The following is a 27489-nucleotide window of genomic DNA, read 5'->3' on the forward strand; positions in this document are numbered from 1 at the left end:
CAAACACTCCCAGGACAGGTACAGCACGGGGTTAGATAAAGAATAAAGCTCCCGCTACGCTGTCCCCATCAAACATTCCCAGGACAGGCACAGCACGGGGTTAGATAAAGAATAAAGCTCCCGCTACGCTGTCCCCATCAAACATTCCCAGGACAGGCACAGCACGGGGTTAGATACAGAGTAAAGCTCCCTCTACACTGTTCCCATCAAACACTCCCAGGATAGGTACAGTACGGGGTTAGATACAGAGTAAAGCTCCCCCTACAATGTCTACATCAAACTCTCCCAGGCCAAGTACAGCACCGGATTTAAAAAATATTTTGTCGATATTTACAATCTCCCACAGTTGAGTTCATGTTGGAACTTTTATTCTGAGAGGCGGTGACGTTATTTAATAAATATTTCATGTTGGTCACTGTATGAAGTGCCTGCCAAGGTGGAGGAGGACAGTTCCTCGCGAATAGCAGAGGTCGGGTCTGGGTGGGAGTGGCAGCAGGAGGGAAACAAAGGGAAATTCTCAGCAATAGTTTACTGGAAATTCCACATTAATCTCCTGCATGCTGACAGAGTGGAGGAGCAGAGTTTAAACCAAACTAGTTTGCTTGAGTACGATTGTGGCAGTATTATCCAGAAAAGAGAAGGTTTGGGGTTGGCCTCGCAGAACCAACGGGTGGAAACGATTAATCATCACGCTTCGACCAGTTCCGTCAGCTGATTATCCAGCAGCAGATCAGAGAGAGTGCTGGACTGTCAGAGGGTCAGTACTGAGGGAGTTCTGCACTGTCAGAGAGTCAGCACTGAGGGAGTGTTGCACTGTCAGAGGGTCAGTACTGAGGGAGTGTTGCACTGTCAGAGGGTCAGTACTGAGGGAGTGCTGCACTGTCAGAGGGTCAGCACTGAGGGAGTGTTGCACTGTCAGAGGGTCAGTACTGAGGGAGTGCTGCACTGTCAGAGAGTCAGTACTGTTGGAGGCTGAGTACTAAGGGAGTGCTGCATTGTCATAGGGTCAGTATTGATGGAGTGCTGCACTGTCGGAGGGTCAGTACTCAGGGCGTGCTGCATTGTCAGAGGATCAGTACTGAGGGAGTGCTGCATTGTCAGAGGGTCAGTACTGAGGGAGTGCTGCACTGTCAGAGGGTCAGTACTGAGGGAGAGCTGCACTGTCGGAGGGTCAGTACTCAGGGAGTGCTGCACTGTCAGAGGGTCAGTACTGAGGGAGAGCTGCATTGTCATAGGGTCAGTATTGATGGAGTGCTGCACTGTCAGAGGGTCAGTACTGAGGGAGTGCTGCGCTGTCAGTGGGTCAGTACTCAAGGAGTGCTGCAGTGTCAGATGGTCAGTACTGAGGGAGTGCTGTACTGTCAGAGTGTCAGTGATGAGGGAGTGCTGCATTGCCAGAGGGTCAGTACTGAGGGAGAGTTGCATTGTCAGAGGGTCAATACTGAGGGAGTGCTGCACTGTCAGAGAGTCAATACTCAGGGAGTGCTGCACTGTCAGAGGGCCAGTACTGAGGGAGTACTGCACTGTCAGAGAGTCAGTACTGAGGGAGTGCTGCACTGTCGGAAGGTCAGTACTGAGGGAGAGATGCACTGTCGGAGGGTCAGTACTCAGGGAGTGCTGCACAGTCAGAGGGTCAGTACTGAGGGAGAGCTGCATTGTCATAGGGTCAGTATTGATGGAGTGCTGCACTGTCAGAGGGTCAGTACTGAGGGAGTGCTGCGCTGTCAGTGGGTCAGTACTCAGGGAGTGCTGCAGTGTCAGATGGTCAGTACTGAGGGAGTGCTGCACTGTCAGAGTGTCAGTGATGAGGGAGTGCTGCATTGCCAGAGGGTCAGTACTGAGGGAGTGCTGCACTGTCAGAGAGTCAGTACTGAGGGAGTGCTGCACTGTCGGAGGTTCAGTATTGAGGGAGTGCTGCACTGTCGGTGGGCCAGTACCGAGGGAGTGCTGCACTGTCGGTGGGGCAGTACTCAGTGAGTGCTGCACTGTCGGAGGGTCAGTACTGAGATGGTGCTGCACTGTCAGAGAGTCAGTACTGAGGGAGTGCTGCAATGTCAGAGAGTCAGTACTGTTGGAGGCTGAGTACTGAGGGAGTGCTGCATTGTCAAAGGGTCAGTATTGATGGAGCGCTGCACTGTCGGAGAGATAGTACTGAGGGAGTGTGGCATTGTTGGAGGCTGAGTACTGAGGGAGTGCTGCATTGTCATAGGGTAAGTATTGATGGAGTGCTGCACTGTCATGGGTCAGTACTGAGGGAGTGCTGCACTGTCAGAGGGTCAGTACTCAGGGAGTGCTGCATTGCCAGAGGATCAGTAGAGGGAGTGCTACACTTTCGGAAGGTCAGTACTGAGGGAGAGATGCACTGTCGGAGGGTCAGTACTGAGGGAGAGCTGCACTGTCGGAGGGTCAGTACTCAGGGAGTGCTGCACTGTCAGATGGTCAGTACTGAGGGAGAGCTGCACTGTCGGAGGTTCAGTATTGAGGGAGTGCTGCATTGTCAGTGGGTCAGTACTGAGATGGTGCTGCACTGTCAGAGAGTCAGTTCTGATCGAGTGCTGCATTGTCAGAGGGTCAGTACGGAGGGAGTGCTGCACTGTCAGAGGGTCAGTACTCAGGGAGTGCTGCACTGTCAGAGGGTCAGTACTGAGGGAGAGCTGCATTGTCATAGGGTCAGTATTGATGGAGTGCTGCACTGTCAGAGGGTCAGTATTGAGGGAGTGCTGCGCTGTCAGTGGGTCAGTACTCAGGGAGTACTGCAATGTCAGATGGTCAGTACTGAGGGAGTGCTGCACTGTCAGAGTGTCAGTGATGAGGGAGTGCTGCATTGCCAGAGGGTCAGTACTGAGGGAGTGCTGCACTGTCAGAGAGTCAGTCCTGAGGGAGTGCTGCACTGTCGGAGGTTCAGTATTGAGGGAGTGCTGCACTGTCGGTGGGCCAGTACCGAGGGAGTGCTGCACTGTCGGTGGGGCAGTACTCAGTGAGTGCTGCACTGTCGGAGGGTCAGTACTGAGATGGTGCTGCACTGTCAGAGAGTCAGTACTGAGGGAGTGCTGCAATGTCAGAGAGTCAGTACTGTTGGAGGCTGAGTACTGAGGGAGTGCTGCATTGTCAAAGGGTCAGTATTGATGGAGCGCTGCACTGTCGGAGAGATAGTACTGAGGGAGTGTGGCATTGTTGGAGGCTGAGTACTGAGGGAGTGCTGCATTGTCATAGGGTAAGTATTGATGGAGTGCTGCACTGTCATGGGTCAGTACTGAGGGAGTGCTGCACTGTCAGAGGGTCAGTACTCAGGGAGTGCTGCATTGCCAGAGGATCAGTAGAGGGAGTGCTACACTTTCGGAAGGTCAGTACTGAGGGAGAGATGCACTGTCGGAGGGTCAGTACTGAGGGAGAGCTGCACTGTCGGAGGGTCAGTACTCAGGGAGTGCTGCACTATCAGATGGTCAGTACTGAGGGAGAGCTGCACTGTCGGAGGTTCAGTATTGAGGGAGTGCTGCATTGTCAGTGGGTCAGAACTGAGATGGTGCTGCACTGTCAGAGAGTCAGTACTGATCGAGTGCTGCATTGTCAGAGGGTCAGTACGGAGGGAGTGCTGCACTGTCAGAGGGTCAGTGATGACGGAGTGCTGCACTGCCAGAGGGTCAGTACTGAGGGAGTGCTGCACTGTCAGAGGGTCAGTACTGATGGAGTGCTGCACTGTCAGAGGGTCAGTACTGAGGGGTTGCTGCCCTGTTAGAGGGTCAGTACTGAGTGAGTGCTGCACTGTCAGAGGGTCAGTACTGAGGGAGTGCTGCACTGTTAAGGTGTCAGTACAAAGGGAGTGCTGCACTGTCAGTGGGTCAGTACTCAGCGAGTGCTGCACTGTCGGAGGGTCAGTACTGAGGGAATGTTGCAGTCAGAGAGTCAGTACTGAGGGAGCGCTGCACTGTCAGAGAGTCAGTACTGAGGCAGTGCTGCACTGTCAGAGAGTCAGTACTGAGGCAGTGCTGCACTGTCAGAGGGTCAGTACTGAGGGAGTGCTGCCCTGTCAGAGTGTCTGTGATGAGGGAGTACTGCACTGCCTGAGGGTGAATACTGAGGGAGTGCTGCACTGTCAGAATGTCAGTGATGAGGGAGTGCTGCACTGCCAGAGGATCAGTACTGAGGGAGTGCTGCACTGTCAGAAGGTCAGTACTGAGGGAATCCTGCACAGTCAGAAGATCAGTACTGAGGGAGTGCTATACTGTCAGAGGGTCAGTGATGAGGGAGTGCTGCACTGCCAGAGGATCAGTACTGCGGGTGTCCTGCACAGTCAGAAGGTCAGTACTGATCGAGTGCTGCATTGTCAGAGGGTCAGTACGGAGGGAGTGCTGCACTGTCAGAGTGTCAGTGATGACGGAGTTCTGCACTGTCAGAGGGTCAGTACTGAGGGAGTGCTGCACTGCCAGACGGTCAGTATTGAGGGAGTGCTGCACTGACAGAGGGTCAGTCCTGAGGGAGCGCTGCACTGTCAGAGGGTCAATACTGAGGGGGTGCTGCACTGTCAGAGGATCAGTACTGAGTGAGTGCTGCACTGTCAGAGGGTCAGTAGTGAGGGAGTGCTGCATTGTCAGAGTGTCAGTGATGAGGGAGTGCTGCACTGTCAGAGGGTCAGTATTGAGGGTGTGCTGCACTGTCAGAGGGTCAGTACTGAGGGAGAGCTGCACTGTCAGAGGGTCAGTACTGAGGGAGTGCTGCACTGTCAGAGGGCCAATACTGAGGGAGTGCTGCACTGTCAGAGATTCAGTACTGAGGGAGTGCTGCACTGTCAGAAGGTCAGTACTGAGGGAGAGATGCACTGTCGGAGGGTCAGTACTGAGGGAGAGCTGCACTGTCGGAGGGTCAGTACTCAGGGAGTGCTGCACTGTCAGAGGGTCAGTACTGAGGGAGAGCTGCATTGTCATAGGGCCAGTATTGATGGAGTGCTGCGCTGTCAGAGGGTCAGTACTGAGGCAGTGCTGCGCTGTCAGTGGGTAAGTACTCAGGGAGTGCTGCATTGTCAGATGGTCAGTACTGAGGGAGTGCTGCACTGTCAGAGTGTCAGTGATGAGGGAGTGCTGCATTGCCAGAGGGTCAGTACTGAGGGAGTGCTGCACTGTCAGAGAGTCAGTACTGAGGGACTGACGCACTGTCGGAGGTTCAGTATTGAGGGAGTGCTGCACTGTCGGTGGGTCAGTACCGAGCGAGTGCTGCACTGTCGGTGGGGCAGTACGGTTGGAGTACTGCACAGTCAGAGGGTCAGTACTGAGGTAGTGCTGCCCTGTCAGAGAGTCAGTACTGAGGGAGTGCTGCACTGTCAGAGGGTCAGTACTGAGGGAGAGCTGCATTGTCATAGGGTCAGTATTGATGGAGTGCTGCACTGTCAGAGGGTCAGTACTGAGGGAGTGCTGCGCTGTCAGTGGGTCAGTATTGATGGAGTGCTGCACTGTCGGAGAGATAGTACTGAGGGAGTGTGGCACTGTTGGAGGCTGAGTACTGAGGGAGTGCTGCATTGTCATAGGGTCAGTATTGATGGAGTGCTGCACTGTCAGAGGGTCAGTACTGAGGGAGTGCTGCACTGTCAGAGGGTCAGTACTGAGGGAGTGCTGCATTGTCAGAGGGTCAGTACTGAGGGAGTGCTGCACTTTCGGAAGATCAGTACTGAGGGAGAGATGCACTGTCGGAGGGTCAGTACTGAGGGAGAGCTGCACTGTCGGAGGGTCAGTTCTCAGGGAGTGCTGCACTGTCAGAGGGTCAGTACTGAGGGAGAGCTGCACTGTCAGAGGGTCCGTACGAGGGAGTGTTGCACTGTCAGAGGTCAGTGTTGAGGGAGTGCTGCACTGTCAGAGTGTCAGTACTAAGGGAGTGCTGCACTGTCAGAGGGTCAGTACTGAGGGAGTGCTGCACTGTCAGAGGGTCTGTACTGAGGGAGTGCTGCACTATCAGAGGGTCAGTACTAAGGGAGTGCTGCACTGTCAGAGGGTCAGTAATGAGGGAGTGCTGCACTGTCGGAGGTTCAGTATTGAGGGAGTGCTGCATTGTCGGTGGGTCTGTACTGAGGGAGTCCTGCACAGTCAGAAGGTCAGTACTGATCGAGTGCTGCATTGTCAGAGGGTCAGTACAGAGGGAGTGCTGCACTGTCAGAGTGTCAGTGATGACGGAGTGCTGCACTGCCAGAGGGTCAGTACTGAGGGAGTGTTGCACTGTCAGAGGTCAGTGTTTAGGGAGTGCTGCACTGTCAGAGGGTCAGTACTAAGGGAGTGCTGCACTGTCAGAGAGTCAGTACTGAGGGAGAGCTGCACTGTCAGAGGGTCCGTACTGAGGGAGTGTTGCACTGTCAGAGGTCAGTGTTTAGGGAGTGCTGCACTGTCAGAGGGTCAGTACTAAGGGAGTGCTGCACTGTCAGAGGGGCAGTACTGAGGGAGTGCTGCACTGTCAGAGGGTCAGTACAGAGGGAGTGCTGCATTGTCAGAAGGTCAGTACTGAGGGAGGGCTGCACTGTCAGAGGGTCAGTACTGAGGGAGTGCTGCACTCTCAGAGGGTCAGTACTGAGGGAGAGCTGCACTGTCAGAGGGTCCGTACGAGGGAGTGTTGCACTGTCAGAGGTCAGTGTTGAGGGAGTGCTGCACTGTCAGAGTGTCAGTACTAAGGGAGTGCTGCACGGTCAGAGGGTCAGTACTAAGGGAGTGCTGCACTGTCAGAGGGTCAGTACTGAGGGAGTGCTGCACTGTCAGAGGGTCAGTACTGAGGGAGTGCTGCACTGTCAGAGGGGCAGTACTGAGGGAGTGCTGCACTGTCAGAGGGTCAGTACAGAGGGAGTGCTGCACTGTCAGAGGGGCAGTACTGAGGGAGTGCTGCACTGTCAGAGGGTCAGTACAGAGGGAGTGCTGCATTGTCAGAGGGTCAGTACTGAGGGAGGGCTGCACTGTCAGAGGGTCAGTACTGAGGGAGAGTTGCACTGTCAGAGGGTCCGTACTGAGGGAGTGCTGCACTGTCAGAGGGTCAGTACTGAGGGAGAGTTGCACTGTCAGAGGGTCAGTACTAAGGGAGTGCTGCACTGTCAGAGGTGCTGAAATATTAAACCGAGGCTGTCACCTGCCTTCTCAACGTGCGGGGGGGGGGGGGGGGGGCGGTGTGGGGCGTTCATCTCGCTGTCCTGGTGCAACATTTATCCCTCATTCACAATGGTAAAGACAGGAGGGGAAAAAAATTGGTAACGTTTCTGATTGTGGGATCTTGCTGTGCACAGATTGGGAGCCGCATTCCCCACCTGACTGCAACGAAATTGCTCCATGGGCTTCCCCGAACATGCAGAGATGCTGACAGGTGCTAGAGATGTGTAAATGCTTCTAATTCGCCCCCCCCCCTCCCCCTCCCCCTCCCCGTTCTTACTCCCCATATCCCTTATCTTATCTCTCCAACTCTCCCTTTTGAAAGTTCCTGTTGAATCTGCGTCCACCGCCCTTTCAGGCAGCACCTTCCAGATTACAACAACGCGCTGTGTGTGAAATAAAACTTCTCATCTCCCCCCCCCCTCTGGTTCTTTTCCCGTTTCTCTTCAATCTGTGTCCCCTTCTGGTAACCGAGCCTCCTCCCGCTGGGAATCACTTTCTCCTTGTCCACTCTCTCCCCTTCCCTCATCTTGCTTCAATCTCCCCCTTAACCCTATATTTTCTGGGAGACCTGGGGTGGGATTGGGCAAGGGGGATTCGCAGTGCCCCTCTTTGCTTTTGTTTAGGGTGTTGTTACTCACACCCCCGTGATACTGTTGTCTGACACTGTGTCCAATCACCACTACACTTGAGATAAGAGGCTCTGTCCAACCTCCCACCCTCCCTGCCCCCGCCCCACTTTACAGTTCACGGTACCTGCAGACACCTGCTGGGATTACACCAAATATCGGGAAGAGAAATATAAGCAATGGAAATTCTGAGGTTGCTTAACAGCCAGTTAGTTAGGAGAGGTCGGGCCATCCGGCAGGAGCAAGCCTGTGCTAGTTGCTGTTAAACAACAACCAACTTCATACTACATCATTCTTTGCCGTTCTTCAAATGCTTGAAGGTAGGCTTCTACTCGACTGTGCACACACACATCGCACACCACATACCTCCTCACTCACGCTCTCTCACACACACTCATTCACACACTCTGCTCACACATACACTCACGGAATTTTACTTGTAAAATATCTTGAGACGCCTTTCCTCATGTTCCCATGATTCATGTAAGGACTCTTATTTTTTTATGCACACTCAATCACACACACACACTCAGAATGGGTGTGGGGGAAGGAGAGAATGGGTCTGTCCAGAGGTCATTTCATTGTTGGTAACGTGTGTGTCCGAGTGTGCGTGAGTTCATAGTGTGGATGTATTTCTATGTGTGTCTGAGTGTGTGTTCATACTGTGGATGAATTCTGTGTGTATCTGAGTGTGTGTGCGTTCGAACTGTGGATGTATTTCTGTGTGTGTCCGAGTGTGTGTGTGTTCATACTGTGGATGAATTCTGTGTGTATCCGAGTGTGTGTGTGTTCATACTGTGGATGTATTTCTGTGTGTGTGTTCGTACTGTGGATGTCATTCTGGGTGTGTCCGAGTGTATGTGTGTTCATACTGTGGATGTATTTCTGCATGTATCTGAGAGTGTGTTCATACTCAGGATGTATTTCTGAGTGTGTCTGAGTGTGTGTGTGTTTGTGCTGTGGATGTATTTCTATGTATGTCCGTGTGTGTGTGCGTGTTCATATTGTAGATGTATTTCTGTGTGTGTGTTCATCCTGTGGATGTATTTCAGTGTGTGTCCGAGTGTGTAGGTGTTCATTTTGTCGATCTATTTCTGTGTGTCTGAGTGTGTGTGTGTTCATACTGTGGATGTATTTCTGTGTGTGCCGAGTGTGTATGTGTTCATTTTGCCAATCTATTTCTGTGTGTCTGAGTATGTTTGTGTTCCAACTGTGGATGTATTCCTGCATGTGTGTGAGTGTGTGTTCATACTGTGGATGTATTCCTGTGTGTGTCTGAGCGTGTGTGTGTGTTTGTAGTGGATGTATTTCTGTGTGTGTCCGAGTGTGTGTGTGTTAATACTGTGGATGTCATTCTGGGTGTGTCCGAGTGTGTGTGTGTTCATACTGTGGATGTAATTCTGTGTGTATCTTAGTGTGTGTGTGTTCATACTGTGAATGAATTCTGTGTGTGTCCGAGTGTGTGTGTATTCATACTGTGGATGTATTTCTGTGTGTGTCCGAGTGTATGTGTGTTCGTACTGTGCCTGTATTTCTGTGTGTGTGTTCGTACTGTGGATGTATTTCTACGTGTGCCTGAGTGTGTGTGTGTTCATACTGTGGATGTAATTCTGTGTGTGTCCGAGTGTCTGTGTGTTCATACTGTGGATGTATTTCTGCATGTATCTGAGAGTGTGTGTTCATACTCAGGATGTATTTCTGAGTGTGTCTGAGTGTGTGTGTGTTCGTGCTGTGGATGTATTTCTATGTGTGTCCGTGTGTGTGTGCGTGTTCATATTGTAGATGTATTTCTGTGTGTGTGTTCATCCAGTGGATGTATTTCTGTGTGTGTCCGAGTGTGTATGTGTTCATTTTGTCGATCTATTTCTGTGTGTCTGAGTGTGTGTGTGTTCATACTGTGGATGTATTTCTGTGTGTGTGCGTGTTCATATTGTCGATGTATTTCTGTGTGTGTGTTCATCCTGTGGAAGTATTTCTGTGTGTGTCCGAGTGTGTATGTGTTCATACTGTGGATGTATTTCTGTGTGTGTGTGAGTGTGTGTTCATACTGTGGATGTATTTCTGTGTGTGTCTGAGTGTGTGTGTGTTCATTTTGCCGATCTATTTCTGTGTCTGAGTGTGTGTGTGTGTTAATACTGTGGATGTATTTCTGCGTGTGTCTGAGTGTGTGTGTGTTAATACTGTGGATGTATTCCTGTGTGTGTCTGAGTGTGTGTGTGTGTTCATACTGTGGATGTATTCCTGTGTGTGTCTGAGTGTGTGTGTGTGTTCATACTGTGGATGTATTTCTGTGTGCATCCGAGTGTTTGTGTGTTCATACTGTGGATGTAATTCTGTGTGTATCTTCGTGTGTGTGTGTTCATACTGTGGATGAATTCTGTGTGTATCTGAGCATGTGTGTGTTCATACTGTGGATGTAATTCTGTGTGTGTCCGAGTGTGTGTGTGTTCATACTGTGGATGTATTTCTGTGTGTGTCCGAGTGTATGTGTGTTCGTACTGTGCCTGTATTTCTGTGTGTATCTGAGCGTGTGTGTGTTCATACTGTGGATATGTTTCTGCATGTGCCTGAGTGTGTGTGTGTTCATAATGTGGATGTATTTCTATGTGTGTCCGTGTGTGTGTGCGTGTTCATATTGTCGATGTATTTCTGTGTGTGTGTTCATCCTGTGGATGTATTTCTGTGTGTGTCCGAGTGTGTATGTGTTCATTTTGTCGTTCTATTTCTGTGTGTGTGTGTTCATACTGTGCATGTATTTCTGTGTGTGTCCGAGTGTGTATGTGTTAATTTTGTCGACCTATTTCTGTGTGTCTGAGTGTGTGTGTGTTCATACTGTGGATGAATTTCTGTGTGTGTCTGAGTGTGTGTGTGTGTTCATACTGTGGATGTATTTCTGCGTGTGTCTGAGTGTGTGTGTGTGTTAATACTGTGGATGTATTCCTGTGTGTGTCTGAGTGTGTGTGTGTGTTCATACTGTGGATGTATTTCTGTGTGTGTCCGAGTGTTTGTATGTTCATACTGTGGATGTAATTCTGTTGTGTATCTGAGTGTGTGTGTGTGTTAATACTGTGGATGTATTCCTGTGTGTGTCTGAGTGTGTGTGTGTGTTCATACTGTGGATGTATTTCTGTGTGTGTCCGAGTGTTTGTATGTTCATACTGTGGATGTAATTCTGTTGTGTATCTGAGTGTGTGTGTGGTCGTACTGTGTATGTATTTCTGTGTGTCCGAGTGTGTGTGTGGTCATACTGTGGATGTAATTCTGTGTGTATCTTAGTGTGTGTGTGTTCATACTGTGGATGAATTCTGTGTGTATCTGAGCATGTGTGTGTTCATACTGTGGATATAATTCTGTGTGTGTCCGAGTGTATGTGTGTTCGTACTGTGCCTGTATTTCTGTGTGTATCTGAGCGTGTGTGTGTTCATACTGTGGATGTATTTCTGCATGTGCCTGAGTGTGTGTGTGTTCATAATGTGGATGTAATTCTGGGTGTGTCTGAGTGTATGTGTGTTCATACTCAGGATGTATTTCTGAGTGTGTCTGAGTGTGTGTGTGTTCGTGCTGTGGATGTATTTCTATGTGTGTCCGTGTGTGTGTGCGTGTTCATATTGTCGATGTATTTCTGTGTGTGTGTTCATCCTGTGGATGTATTTCTGTGTGTGTCCGAGTGTGTATGTGTTCATTTGGTCGATCTATTTCTGTGTGTGTGTGTTCATACTGTGGATGTATTTCTGCGTGTGGCTGAGTGTGTGTGTGTGTTCATACTGTGGATGTATTCCTGTGTGTGTCTGAGTGTGTATGTGTTCATTTTGTCGACCTATTTCTGTGTGTCTGAGTGTGTGTGTGTTCACACTGTTGATGTAATTCTGTGTGTGTCTGAGTGTGTGTGTGTTGGTACTGTGGATGTATTTCTGTGTGTGTCCAAGTGTATGTGCGTGTGGACAGACTGTGGCTGTATTTCTGTGTGTGTTCATACTGTGGATGTGTTTCTGTGTGTGTCTGAGTGTGTGTGTTCATACTGTGGATGTATTTCTGTGTGTGTCCTAGAGTGTGTGTTCGTACTTAGGATGCATTTTTGTGTGTATCTGTGTGTGTGTTCATACTGTGGATGAATTTATGTGTGTGTCTGAGTGTGTGCTTGTACTGTGGAAGTATTTCTGTGTATGTGTTCACACTGCCAATGTATTTCTGCATGTATCTGAGAGTGTGTGTTCATACTGTGGATGTATATAACACTGGGGTACAGTAATGGTGGGGATGGGTCTGTCACTGAATAACACTGGGATAAGGTACTGGTGGGGTTGGGTCTGTCACTGAATAACACTGTGATACAGTAATGGTGGGGTGGGGTCTGCCACTGAAAAAATACTGGGATACAGTTCTGGTGGGGACACGTATGTCACGGTATCACGCTACGCTACAGTGCTGGTGGGAACGGGTCTGTCGCTGTATAACATTGGGGTACAGTGCTGGTAGGGACAGGTATGTCCCGGTATCACACTACGGTACAGTACTGGTGGGGACAGGTTTGTCACTGTATAATACTGGGGTACAATACTGGTGGGGACGGGTCTGTCACTGTGTAACTCTTCGACACTGTACTGGTGGGTCGGGTCTGCCACTATAACATTAGGGTACAGTACTGGAGAGGACAGGTCTGTTCCTGGATCACACTAAGCTACAGGAGTCTTGGGGACAGGTCTGTCACTGTATAATATTGTGGTAGAGTACTGGTGGGGTCAGGTCTGCCCCTGTATAACACTGGTGTACAGTACTGGTGAGGAAAGGTCTGTCACGGTATAACCCTGGGGTACAGTACTGCTGGGAACGTGTCTGTCACTGTATAACACTGGGTTACAGTCTTGGGGGACAGGTCTGCCACTGTATAACACTGGGATACAGTACTGCTGGGGATGGGTCTATCACTGTATAACACTTGGTACAGTACTGGTGTGATGGGTTTTTCACTGTATAACACTGAAATTCAGTAAAGGTGAGGACACGTCTATCACTGCATAACACTGGGTTACAGTCCTCCTAGGAGATGGGTCTGCTAACTTTATAACACTGGCGTACAGTCTTCCTAGGGGACGGATCTACCACTGTATACACTGGGGTACAGTACTGTTGGGGACTGGGCTATCATTGTATAACACAGGGATACAGTACTGATTGGAACGTTTCTGTCACCGTATACCACTGGGTAGATTACTGATGGGGACGAGTCTGTCACTGCTTAACACTGGGGCACACTGGATAGGACACTGTATAATACTGGGGTACAGTAATATTGGGACAGGCCTATCACTGTATAACACTGGGGTAGAGTACTAATGGGGACAGGTCTGTCACTGCATACCACTGGGGTACAAACATGTGTGGACGAGTCTGACACTGCACAATATAAGGGATCAGTGTGGGTTGGGGCAGGCCCATCACTGTATAACACTGGGGTACAGTACTCAGGGGGACGGGTCTAGTTCCCCTGAGTACTGTACAGGCTGGTAGCTGGGTAGCTGGGCGGGCTAGTTCACAGGAGCACAGTGGCTGGTAGTCAGGTGGTTGGACCAGGGGAGGGGAATGAGGTTGATTTGTTTGAGGGAGGGGGAGGGTGGGGTGCTGACAAGGGTGTAGTTGTTGTGGTGCAGTTGGAAAGGGAGTGATGGCGGTGGACATCCGAGGGTGGGCGTGGGGGGGGGGGGGGGGGGGGCTGCGTGACACGGGCCGGGGGCTGGCCCGAAAATGGATATGGTTGATCATCAAGGGAAGGGGCGGGCCCCCCCCCCCCCCCCGAACCAGGCTGGTCACATGGAACGTGTGGGGGCTGAATGGGCCAGTCAAGTGGTCACGCGTGTTGGTGTACCTGAGGAGTCTGAGGCAGACGTGGCTTTTCTACAAGAGACGCATTTAAAGATTGGAGGCTGAGGAAAGGATGGGTAGGGCAGGTATTCCATTTGGGACTGGACATAAAGGCGAGTGGGGGTGGTGGTGTTGGTGAATAAGCGGGTGACGCTCAAGGTGGGGGAAGTTGTAGCAGATTCGGGAGGAGATTCGTGATGGTTAGTGGGAAGCTGGAGGGGATGTCGGTGGTCCTGGTAAATGTTTATGACCCAAATTGGGATAATGTGGAGTTTATGAGGTGGGTAATGGGGAAGATGCCGGACCTGAACTTGCAACGGTTGATCATGGGGTGGATTTTAACACGGTCATTGAGTGGGATGTGCTGCCATTGTCGTTGGCGGGACTGGTGCAGACAGTGAAAATGACGCTGCTGACAAGGTTCCTGTTCATATTTCAGAACCACCCAATCTTTGTCCCAAAGTCATTCTTTGAGGTTAATGCACGGATCTCAGGTATTGTATGGGTGGGGAAGACCCCATGGGTCAAAAGGGCTTTTTTGAGCACAAGTGGGGAGGGGAAGGGGGATGAACCTGAGGGCATTGCCAACAGTGCCATTGCCCTTCTTGCCGACCACGTACTCTGTGAGTCCAGTGGTGGTGATGGCCTTGTGGGTATGGGGGCAGTGGAGGCAGCATTTGAGACTGGAGGGGGCCTCGGTATGGGCACCGTTCTGTGATAATCATAGGATTGCACCCGGGGGGGGCAGTGAGGGGGGCTGGATGTGAGGTTTCGGGGGTGACGGCAGGCAGGGATCGGGAAATTCGGGGCCTGTTCATAGGGGGCAGCTTTGCGAAATTAGGGGACCTGGAGTAAGAATATGAGCTGCCCAGGGGGGATGGTTTCAGGTATTTGCAGATCCGGGATTTCGTGAGGCGGGAAGTAACTTCCTTTCCCGGGTTGCCGTCCTCGGGACTGCAAGATGAGGTGTTGTCAAGGGAGGGGGTAGGGGAGGGGAAGGTGTCCGAGTCCTACAAGGAGCTGATGGGAGGGGTCTTGATGGGGGACATTATACGGAAGTGGGCAGAGGAGCTGGGTGTAATGTTCTTGTCGGATGGCTTGATTTATATTACAAGAACACTTGCAGCTAAAGCTATAAACAATTTATCAACATTAACTGTGGGCAAACTATTCACAAACAACAGAGAATAACAGTATTAACATGCACAAGCAACCTCTCTCTTCCAGTTCCCTCGTCAGTCTCAGGTCACTTGACTCTAACATTCACTTATATACAAATGAGACTCCTCGTTGTCAGTTGGCGAATTAAACACAACCATGATATCACTGCATCCCCTTTCCTTTGAAGGAATAAATTAATATATTATTATCAATATATTTACATGTGATATCATTAGCCTGTGAGTCTAATAGTATTATAGTCGAACAGTATAGGGGCTGGTTTAGCTCACTGGGCTAAATCGCTGGCTTTTAAAGCAGACCAAGGCAGGCCAGCAGCACGGTTCAATTCCCATACCAGCCTCCCGAACAGGCGCCGGAATGTGGCGACTAGGGGCTTTTCACAGTAATTTCATTGAAGTCTACTCGTGACAATAAGCGATTTTCATTTTCATTATTATTTTTTTAAATTTTAAAACTGGTTTAACAAGTATATATATGTATATATACACATATATATATATATACACAAGAACAGCAAGCACAGTATGTACAAATAGTCTAAATCTACAAATTAAGTCGCTAGGTTTTTTTCTGACTCTGGTTGATCTTCTCAAAGTTTGACCTTGCTGCTCAGAACTTGTAGATTCAATTTTCTCCATGACAGTCTCATGCTCAGGAACTGCTGAACTATCTGACACTGTAGCTGACATTGATTCTGACGTAGGTTCGCCATCCATCACGTTGTTGTGACAGTCTTCTTCTGGTTTTTAAGAGCGCGCAACAATTTCTTCTGAAAACCAACCCTCACTCTGTCTGTACATTGTAGGAACGAGGTGCTACTTTTTCAAGTACAATGGCTTTTCTCGACCAATTGCCTGAATCTTCTATTCTCACAATGTCACTATTACTCAGAGGTGGTAAAGTTCTGGACACTCTATCATCGAACTGCTTTTGTTTTGCTTTAATGTTTTGCATTTCCTGCAATACCACTGCATTCTCCTCCTTCGTTTCCAAGAATGGAAGCGTGGTACGCAACCTTCTATTCATGAGTAACTCTGCTGCAACCTACCATGTGACAATGGTGATGCTCTGTAACTCAGTATTGTGAGATATGGATCAGATTGGCTGTCCATTGCCTTCTTCAACAATTACTTGCCAAATGTACACCTTTTTCGGTTTTGCCATTGGCTAATGGATACAACGGACTTGACGTGATGTGATTGAAATCATACATGACTGCGAAGTGTTGCCACTCTTTACAGCTACAACAAGGACCGTTGTCATTCATGACGATTTAAGGAATTCCATGTCTCGCAAAAATTGACTTGGTATGCAGTATTACACTGCTTGCCGTTTTGCTTGACAGTAAAGCTATTCCAGGATAGTTTGAAAAATAGTCCATGATAATTAAATATTCTTTCCTTCGTAGGTGAAAGAGATCCATAGCTACTTTCTGCCATGGTAAATCAGATATTTGTGTAGATTCTCTTGTTTGCTTGCAATGATGTTTCTGGCATGTGTCACAACAACTGACCATCCTGTCAATATCCTTGTTTAAACTGGCCAGAATCAGTCACAAGCTCTTCGTTTATACTTCTCAATCCAGAGATGTCCTTTGTGTATCTACTTAAGTACATCCTTGCGAAGAGATTGAGGTATAACTATAGTGTTCAAATGAAGCACCACTCTATTAATGATACTGAGTTCAGACCTTATGTTGTATTATAGCTTTAACTGTGGGTCAAATGTATACAAAATGACAGATGAATAACATTATTTTTTTCTTTTATAAATTTAGAGTACCCAATTCATTTTTTCCAATTAAGGGGCAATTTAGCGTGGTCAATCCACCAGCCTGCATATCTTTGGGTTGTGGGGGCGACACTCACACAAACAAGGCCAGTGACCCAGAGCCGGGATCGAACCTGGAACCTCGGCGCTGTGAGGCAGCAGGGCTAATCCACCGCGCCACCGTGCTGCCCAGGCAGCAATGCTAACCACTGCGCCACCGTGCCACCCTATGAATAACATTATTAACATGCACAAGTAACCTCTCTCTTCCAGCTCCCGTGACGGTTTGAGGTCACCTGACTCCAATATTCTCATTTGGGCGGCACGGTAGTTAGCACTGCTGCCTCACAGCTCCAGGTTCGATTCCCGGCTTGGGTCACTGTCTGTGCAGAGTCTGCACGGTCCCCTCGTGTCTGCGTGGGTTTCCTCCAGGTGCTCTGGTTTCCTCCCACTGTCCAAAGATGTGCAGGTTAGGTGGATTGGCCATGCTAAATTGCCCCTGAGTTTCCAAAAGTTCAGGTGGGGTTGCTGGGTTGCAGGGATAGGGTGCAAGTGTGGGCTTGGGTAGGATGCTTTTACCAAGAGCCAGTGCAGAATTGATGGGCTGAATGGCCTCCTTTGGCATTGTAAATTCTATGATATACTAATGGGACTCCTAGTGGTCAGTTGGTGAATTACAACACAACCAAGCTATCACATATTGGGTGGGGGAAATGGAGGCCGGGATATGGGAGGCTCAATGGAGGGTGAATGCGTCCTCGCCGTGTGCGAGACTCAGTCTTATTCAGTTTAAAGTAGTTCACAGGACGCATATGACGGTGGCGAGGATGAGTAGTTTCTTTGAGGGAGTTGAGGACAGGGGTGGGCGGTGCGCGGAGAGGCCTGCGAACCATATCTACATGTTTTGGGCATGTCCGAAACTGAAGGGGTACTGGCAGGGGTTTATGGATGTAATGTCCGAGGTATTGTGGGTGAAGGTGGCCCCGGGTCCAGAGGTAGCAATTTTTGGGGTGCCGGAAGACCCGGGAGTCCAGGGGCGAGAAAGGCCAGAGACGGATTTTGCTTGAGTGGAGGGACTCGGAGCCTCCGAAAGTGGGGATGTGGGTCAGTGACTTGGGGAAATTCCTGAGGTTGGAGAGGGTCAAGTCCATCTTGAGGGGGTCGGTCGATGGGTTTGCTCAGAGGTGGAGAAGGCAGGATGGGAGGAAGAATCAGGTGGAGGGGGGAGGGGGGGGTGTTGGTTATTTATTATGTTGTATATTTCATTTAGAATTATAGAATCACAGAATTTACAGTGCAGAAGGAGGCCATTTGGCCCATCGAGTCTGCACCGACTCTTGGAAAGAGCACCCTACTAACGCCCACACCTCCACCCTATTCCTGTAACCCAGCAACCCCACCGAACGTAAGGGCAATTTATCATGGCCAATCCACCTAACCCGTACATCTTTGGACTGTGGGAGGAAACCGGAGCACCCGGAGGAAGCCCACGTACACACGGGGAGGATGTGCAGACGCCGCACAGACAGTGAGCCAAGCCGGACTCGAACCTGGGACCCTGGAGCTGTGAAGCAACTGTGCTAACCACTGTGCTACCGTGCTTCTCCTTTCATTTGTTCTGTTTGTTGTTTATTTGTGCAAACGCCTGAATAAAATATTTTTTAAAAACACTGGGATACAGTAATGGTGAGGACGGAACTATCACTATAACACTGGGTACAGTGCTGGTGAGGACGGAACTATCACTATAACACTGGGTACAGTGTAGGTGAGGACGGAACTATCACTATAACACTGGGTACAGTGCTGGTGAGGACGGAACTATCACTATAACACTGGGTACAGTGCTGGTGAGGACGGAACTATCACTATAACACTGGGTACAGTGCTGGTGAGGACGGAACTATCACTATAACACTGGGTACAGTGCTGGTGAGGACGGAACTATCACTATCACACTGGGTACAGTGCTGGTGAGGACGGAACTATCACTATAACACTGGGTACAGTGCTGGTGAGGACGGAACTATCACTATAACACTGGGTACAGTGCTGGTGAGGACGGAACTATCACTATAACACTGGGTACAGTGCAGATGAGGACGGAACTATCACTATCACACTGGGTACAGTGCTGGTGAGGACGGAACTATCACTATAACACTGGGTACAGTGCAGATGAGGACGGAACTATCACTATCACACTGGGTACAGTGCTGGTGAGGACGGAACTATCACTATAACACTGGGTACAGTGCTGGTGAGGACGGAACTATCACTATAACACTGGGTACAGTGCTGGTGAGGACGGAACTATCACTATAACACTGGGTACAGTGCAGATGAGGACGGAACTATTACTATAACACTGGGTACAGTGTTGGTGAGGACGGAACTATCACTATAACACTGGGTACAGTGCTGGTGAGGACGGAACTATCACTATAACACTGGGTACAGTGCTGGTGAGGACAGAACTATCACTATAACACTGGGTACAGTGCTGGTGAGGACGGAACTATCGCTATAACACTGGGTACAGTGCTGGTGAGGACGGAACTATCGCTATAACACTGGGTACAGTGCTGGTGAGGACGGAACTATCACTATAACACTGGGTACAGTGCTGGTGAGGACTGAACTATCACTATCACACTGGGTACAGTGCTGGTGAGGACAGAACTATCACTATAACACTGGGTACAGTGCTGGTGAGGACAGAACTATCACTATAACACTGGGTACAGTGCTGGTGAGGACGGAACTATCGCTATAACACTGGGTACAGTGCTGGTGAGGACTGAACTATCACTATCACACTGGGTACAGTGCTGGTGAGGACGGAACTATCACTATCACACTGGGTACAGTGCTGGTGAGGACAGAACTATCACTATAACACTGGGTACAGTGCTGGTGAGGACGGAACTATCACTATAACACTGGGTACAGTGCTGGTGAGGACGGAACTATCACTATAACACTGGGTACAGTGCTGGTGAGGACAGAACTATCACTATAACACTGGGTACAGTGCTGGTGAGGACTGAACTATCACTATCACACTGGGTACAGTGCTGGTGAGGACAGAACTATCACTATAACACTGGGTACAGTGCTGGTGAGGACGGAACTATCGCTATAACACTGGGTACAGTGCTGGTGAGGACGGAACTATCACTATAACACTGGGTACAGTGCTGGTGAGGACTGAACTATCACTATAACACTGGGTACAGTGCTGGTGAGGACGGAACTATCACTATAACACTGGGTACAGTGCTGGTGAGGACAGGTCAATCACTGTGTAACACTGGGTACAGTGCTGGTGGGGACGGGTCTATCACTGTACAACATCAGGATAAAGTACTGGTGGGAACAGGTCTGTCACTATATAACACTGAGGCACAGTACTGGTGGGAACGGGTCTATCACTGTGTAACACTGGGGCACAGTACTGGTGGGAACGGGTCTATCACTGTATAACACTGGGGTACAGTACCGGTGGGGACGGGTCTATCACTGTACAACACGAGGATAAAGTACTGGTGGGGACAGGTCTGTCACTGTATAACACTGAGGCACAGTACTGGTGGGAACGGGTCTATCACTGTGTAACACTGGGGCACAGTACTGGTGGGAATGGGTCTATCACTGTATAACACTGGGGTACAGTACTGGTGTGGAAAGTCTGTCACTGGGGTACAGTACTGGTGGAAATGGGTCTCTCACTATATAACACTGTGTTACAGTACTGGTGGGGTCGGGTCTGTCACTATATAACACTGGGTACAGTACTGGTGGGGACGGTCTGCCACTGTTTAACACTGGGATACAGTACTGCTGGGGTTGGGTCTGTCACTGCATAATACTGCGGTACAGTACTGTTGGCCCGGTCTGATACTGCATAATACTGGGGTTCGGTACTGCTGGGGATAGGTCTGTCACTGTATAATACTGGGGGATAGTACTGTCGTAATTGGGATGGGTCTGTCACTGTATAACACTTGGGTACTGTACTGATGGGGACAAGTCTGTTACTGTATAACACTGGGGTGCAGTACTGGTGGAGATGGGTATGTCACCGAATAACATGAGGGTACAGTACTGGTGGTGACTGGTCTGTTTCTGTATAGCACTGGGATACAATACTGGGGTGGGATTAGTCTTCCACTGTAAAACACTGGGTTACAATACTGGTGGGGACAGGTCTGTCACTGTATAAAACTGGGGTACAGAACTGCGGTGGAATGGGTCTTCTACTGTATAACAGTGCTGGTCGGGACAGGTCTGCCACTATAACACTGGGGTACAGTACTGGTGGTGGCGGGTCTGCCACTATAACAATGGGGTACAGTACTGGTGGGATGGGTCTGCCACTGTATAACACTGCGTTACAGTACGGGTGGGGACTGCTCTGTCACTATATAACACAGGGGTACAGTACTGGTGGGGGCGGGACCACCACTGTATAACACTGGGGTACAATACTGGGCGGGACAGCTCTGTTACTATAACAATGGGGTACAGTACTGGTGGGGATGGGTCTGTCACTTTATAACCCTGGGATACAGTACTGGTGGGGATGGGTCTGCCACTATTCAACACTGGGGTACAGTACTGGTGGGGACAGGTCTGTCACTATAACACTGGGGTACAGTACTGGTGGGGATGGGTCTGCAACTGTTTAACACTGGGTTACAGTACTGGTGGTGACAGGTCTGCAACTGTATAACATTGGGGTACAGTACTGGTGGTGACGGGTCTGCAACTGTATAACACTGGGGTGCAGTACTGGTGGTGGCGGGTCTGCAACTGTATAACACTGGGGTACAGTACTGGTGGGGACGGGTCTGTCACTGTATAACACTGGGGTACAGTACTGGTGGGGACGGGTCTGCAACTGTATTACACTCGGGTACAGTACTGGTGAAATGAAATGATATGAAAATCGCTCATTGTCACAAGAAGTTAAGTTCAATGAAGTTACTGTGAAAAGCCCCTAGTCGCCACATTCCGGCGCCTGTTCGGGGAGGCTGGTACGGGAATTGAACCGTGCTGCTGGCCTGCTTGGTCTGCTTTAAAAGCCAGCGATTTAGCCCAGTGTGCTAAACCAGCCCCTGGTGGGGTCGGGTCTGCAACTGTATAACACTGGGGTACAGTACTGGTGGGGACGGATCTGCCACTGTATAACACTGCATTACAGTACGGGTGGGGACTGCTCTGTCACTATATAACACTGGGGTACAGTACTGGTGGGAACATGTCTACCACTGTATAACACTGGGGTACAGTACTGGTGGGGACGGGTCTGCCACTGTATAACACTGGGGTACAGTACTGGTGGGAACATGTCTACCACTGTATAACACTGGGGTACAGTACTGGTGGGGACGGGTCTGCCACTATATAACACTGGGATACAGTACAGGTGGGAACATGTCTACCACTGTATAACACTGGGGTACAGTACTGATGGGAACATGTCTACCACTATATAGAACATAGAACATAGAACAATACAGCGCAGTACAGGCCCTTCGGCCCACGATGTTGCACCGAAACAAAAGCCATCTAACCTACACTATGCCATTATCATCCATATGTTTATCCAATAAACTTTTAAATGCCCTCAATGTTGGCGAGTTCACTACTGTAGCAGGTAGGGCATTCCACGGCCTCACTACTCTTTGCGTAAAGAATCTACCTCTGACCTCTGTCCTATATCTATTACCCCTCAGTTTAAAGCTATGTCCCCTCGTGCCAGCCATTTCCATCCGCGGGAGAAGGCTCTCACTGTCCACCCTATCCAACCCCCTGATCATTTTGTATGCCTCTATTAAGTCTCCTCTTAACCTTCTTCTCTCCAACGAAAACAACCTCAAGTCCATCAGCCTTTCCTCATAAGATTTTCCCTCCATACCAGGCAACATCCTGGTAAATCTCCTCTGCACCCGCTCCAAAGCCTCCACGTCCTTCCTATAATGCGGTGACCAGAACTGTACGCAATACTCCAAATGCGGCCGTACCAGAGTTCTGTACAGCTGCAACATGACCTCCCGACTCCAGAACTCAATCCCTCTACCAATAAAGGCCAACACTCCATAGGCCTTCTTCACAACCCTATCAACCTGGGTGGCAACTTTCAGGGATCTATGTACATGGACACCTAGATCCCTCTGCTCATCCACACTTTCAAGAACTTTACCATTAGCCAAATATTCCGCATTCCTGTTATTCCTTCCAAAGTGAATCACCTCACACTTCTCTACATTAAACTCCATATGCCACCTCTCAGCCCAGCTCTGCAGCTTATCTATATCCCTCTGTAACCTGCTACATCCTTCCACACTATCGACAACACCACCGACTTTAGTATCGTCTGCAAATTTACTCACCCACCCTTCTGCGCCTTCCTCTAGGTCATTGATAAAAATGACAAACAGCAACGGCCCCAGAACAGATCCTTGTGGTACTCCACTTGTGACTGTACTCCATTCTGAACATTTCCCATCAACCACCACCCTCTGTCTTCTTTCAGCTAGCCAATTTCTGATCCACATCTCTAAATCACCCTCAATCCCCAGCCTCTGTATTTTCTGCAATAGCCTACCGTGGGGAACCTTATCAAACGCTTTGCTGAAATCCATATACACCACATCAACTGCTCTACCCTCGTCTACCTGTTCAGTCACCTTCTCAAAGAACTCGATAAGGTTAGTGAGGCATGACCTACCCTTCACAAAGCCATGCTGACTATCCCTGATCATATTATTCCTATCTAGATGATTATAAATCTTGTCTCTTATAATCCCCTCCAAGACTTTACCCACTACAGACGTGAAGCTCACCGGTCTATAGTTGCCAGAGTTGTCTCTGCTCCCCTTTTTGAACAAAGGGACCACATTTGCTGTCCTCCAGTCCTCTGGCACTATTCCTGTAGCCAATGATGACATAAAAATCAAAGCCAAAGGTCCGGCAATTTCTTCCCTGGCCTCCCATAGAATCCTAGGATAAATCCCATCAGGTCCCGGGGACTTATCTATTTTCAGCCTGTCCAGAATTGCCAACACCTCTTCCCTACGTACCTCAATGCCATCTATTCTATTAGCCTGGGGCTCAGCATTCTCCTCCACAACATTATCTTTTTCCTGAGTGAATACTGACAAAAAATATTCATTTAGTATCTCGCCTATCTCTTCAGACTCCACACACAATTTCCCATCCCTATCCTTGACTAGTCCTACTCTTTCCCTAGTCATTCGCTTATTCCTGACATACCTATAGAAAGCTTTTGGGTTTTCCTTGATCCTTCCTGCCAAATACTTCTCATGTCCCCTCCTTGCTCGTCTTAGCTCTCTCTTTAGATCCTTCCTTGCTACCTTGTAACTATCCATCGCCCCAACTGAAACTTCGCACCTCATCTTCACATAGGCCTCCTTCTTCCTCTTAACGAGAGATTCCACTTCCTTGGTAAACCACGGTTCTCTCGCTCGACGCCTTCCTCCCTGCCTGACCGGTACATACTTATCAAGAACACGCAGTAGCTGATCCTTGAACAAGCCCCACTTATCCAGTGTGCCCAACACTTGCAGCCTACTTCTCCACCTTATCCCCCCCCAAGTCACGTCTAATGGCATCATAATTGCCCTTCCCCCAGCTATAACTCTTGCCCTGCAGTGTATACTTATCCCTTTCCATCATTAACGTAAACGTCACCAAATTGTGGTCACTGTCCCCAAAGTGCTCTCCTACCTCCAAATCCAACACCTGGCCTGGTTCATTACCCAAAACCAAATTCAACGTGGCCTCGCCTCTTGTTGGCCTGTCAACATATTGTTTCAGGAAACCCTCCTGCACACACTGTACAAAAAACGACCCATCTATTGTACTCGAACTATATCTTTTCCAGTCAATATTTGGAAAGTTAAAGTCTCCCATAATAACTACCCTGTTACTTTCGCTCTTATCCAGAATCATCTTCGCCATCCTTTCCTCTACATCCCTAGAACTATTAGGAGGCCTATAAAAAACTCCCAACAGGGTGACCTCTCCTTTCCTGTTTCTAACTTCAGCCCATACTACCTCGGAAGAAGAGTCCCCATCTAGCATCCTTTCCGCCACCGTAATACTGCTCTGGACTAGCAGCGCCACACCTCCCCCTCTTTTGCCTCCTTCTCTGAGCTTACTAAAACACCTAAACCCCGGAACCTGCAACATCCATTCCTGTCCCTGCTCTATCCATGTCTCCGAAATGGCCACAACATTGAAGTCCCAGGTACCAATATAACACTGTGTTACAGTACGGGTGGGGATGGGTCTACCACTATATAACACTGGGGTACAGTACTGGTGGGGTTGGGTCTGCCACTGTATAACACTGGGTACAGTACTGGTGGGGACAGGTCTGTCACTATATAACACTGGGGTACAGTACTGGTGGGACATGTCTGCCACTGTATAACACTGCGTTACAGTACTGGTGGGGATGGGTCTGCCACTGTTTAACACTGGGTTACAGTACTGGTGGGGACAGGTCTGTCACTATATAACACTGGGGTACAGTACTGGTGGGGCATGTCTACCACTGTATAACACTGGGGTACAGTACTGGTGGGGACGGGTCTGCCACTGTATAACACTGGAGTACAGTACTGGTGGGGATGGGTCTACCACTGTATAACACTGCGTTACAGTACGGGTGGGGACTGCTCTGTCACTATATAACACTGGGGTACAGTACTGGTGGGAACATGTATACCACTGTATAACACTGGGGTACAGTACTGGTGGGGCATGTCTACCACTGTATAACACTGGGGTACAGTACTGGTGGGGACAGGTCTGTCAGTGTATAACACTGGGGTACAGTGCTGGTGGGAACATGCCTACCACTATATAACACTGGGGTACAGTACTGGTGGGGTTGGGTCTGCCACTGTGTAACACTGGGTTACAGTACTGGTGGGGACAGGTCTGTCACTATATAACACTGGGGTACAGTACTGGTGGGGACAGGTCTGTCACTATATAACACTGGGGTACAGTACTGGTGGGGACAGGTCTGTCAGTGTATAACACTGGGGTACAGTGCTGGTGGGAACATGTCTACCACTGTATAACACTGGGTTACAGTACTGGTGGGGATGGGTCTGCCACTGTATAACACTGCGTTACAGTACTGGTGGGGACGCGTCTGTCACTATATAACACTGGGGTACAGTACTGGTGGGATATGTCTGCCACTGTTGAACACTGGGTTACAGTACTGGTGGGGACAGGTCTGTCACTATTGTAACACTGGGGTACAGTACTGGTGGGGATGGGTCTGCCACTGTTGAACACTGGGTTACAGTACTGGTGGGGACAGGTCTGTCACTATGTAACACTGGGGTACAGTACTGGTGGGACATGTTTACCACTGTATAACACTGGGTTACAGTACTGGTGGGGACAGGTCTGTCACTATATAACACTGGGGTACAGTACTGGTGGGAACATGTCTACCACTGTATAACACTGGAGTACAGTACTGGTGGGAACACGTCTACCACTGTATAACACTGGGGTACAGTGCTGGTGGGGATGGGTCTACCACTGTATAACACTGGAGTACAGTACTGGTGGATACTGTCTACCACTGTATAACACTGGGGTACAGTTCCACAAGCAGTTCTCAGAGATATTGGGCCCACTACTGGTGAGGGCATTTAATGAGGCAAGGGAGCGGGGAGTACTTCCCCCAACAATGTCGCAGGCCTTGATCTCACTGATTCTGAAGCCGGGGAAGGACCCTGAGCTATGCGGGTCATACAGGCTGATCTCCCTATTGAATGTGGACGCCAAACGGCTGGCTACGGTACTGGCCACAAGGATAGAGGACTGTGTCCTGGGGGTGATAGGGGAAGACCAGACAGGGTTTGTAAAAGGCAGGCAACTCACGGCCAATGTTAGAAGGCTCTCAAACGTTATCGTGAAGCCCTCAGAGAGGTGGGGGGTGGGGGGGGGGGGGGAGATGGAGGTGGTGGTTGCTCTGGATATGGACAAGGCTTTTGATTGGGTGGAGTGGAATTATTTGTGGGAGGTGTTAGGAAGGTTCGGGTTTGGACAGGGTTTCATTGATTGGGTGCGGTTGCTGTATCAGGCACCAGTAGCAAGAGTGCGCACAAATCGGCTAAGGTCGGGCTATTTTGAGCTGCACCGAGGGACAAGGCAAGGGGGTCCCCTCTGCCCGCTGTTGTTTGCTCTGGCCTTAGCGCCATTGGCCATGGCGTTAAGAGCCTCTAGGAACTGGAAAGGGCTGGTCCGGGGGGGGCGGAGCACCGGGTCTCGCTTTACGCGGTTGACCTGCTCCTGTACATTTCGGACCCGTTAAGAGGGGATGGGGACGGTTATGCGGATTTAGGGGAATTTGGCAGGTTTTCGGGGTATAAATTGAATGAACATGGTGAAAAGTGAGATGTTTGCGATCCGGGCGAGAGGGCAGGAGAGGAGACTGGGAGAGCTGCCGTTTAGAATGGTAGGAAGGAGCTTTCGATATCTGGGAATCCAGGTGGCTCAGGAATGGGAGACATTGCACAAGTTAAACCTGCCCCGACCAGTAGAACAAATGAAGGAGGACTTTAAGAGGTGGGACATGCTCCCGCTGTCACTGGTGGGGAGGGTACAGACCGTGAAAATGACGGTCCTCCCCAGATTCCTGTTTGTCTTTCAGTATCTCCCCATCTTCATCCTGAGAGCCTTTTTTAAACGGGTGAATAAGGTGTTTTCGGGTTTTGTGTGGGCGGGTAAAACCCCGCGAGTGAAGTCGGGGGGAGGGTGGGTGAGCGCTGCCGAACGTTTGCAACTACTACTGGGCAGCTAATGTAGCCATGATTAGGAAGTGGGTAGTAGGGTGGGGGTCGGCGTGGGAGCGAGTAGAGGTGACATCATGCAAGGAC

At 49.7% G+C, this 27489-nt stretch overlaps 1 protein-coding gene across 2 annotated transcripts in view; it reads left to right on the forward strand.

The window, feature by feature from the left end:
• Window positions 1-582: 582 nt before the first annotated feature.
• Window positions 583-27489, forward strand: part of LOC140386518 (free fatty acid receptor 2-like) — a 42186-nt gene continuing 15279 nt past the window's right edge. Inside the window, exon 1 of one of the 2 annotated variants that reach the window (XM_072468922.1) lies at window positions 583-757. The gene's annotated coding sequence lies outside the window, so the exon portion shown is untranslated. Of the gene's footprint in view, window positions 758-7634; window positions 8059-27489 lie in introns of those variants that run through there. The other variant, XM_072468921.1, reaches the window with a different exon arrangement.

This window comes from Scyliorhinus torazame, chromosome 12 (genome assembly GCF_047496885.1).
Source record: "Scyliorhinus torazame isolate Kashiwa2021f chromosome 12, sScyTor2.1, whole genome shotgun sequence".
Lineage (NCBI taxonomy): Eukaryota > Metazoa > Chordata > Chondrichthyes > Carcharhiniformes > Scyliorhinidae > Scyliorhinus > Scyliorhinus torazame.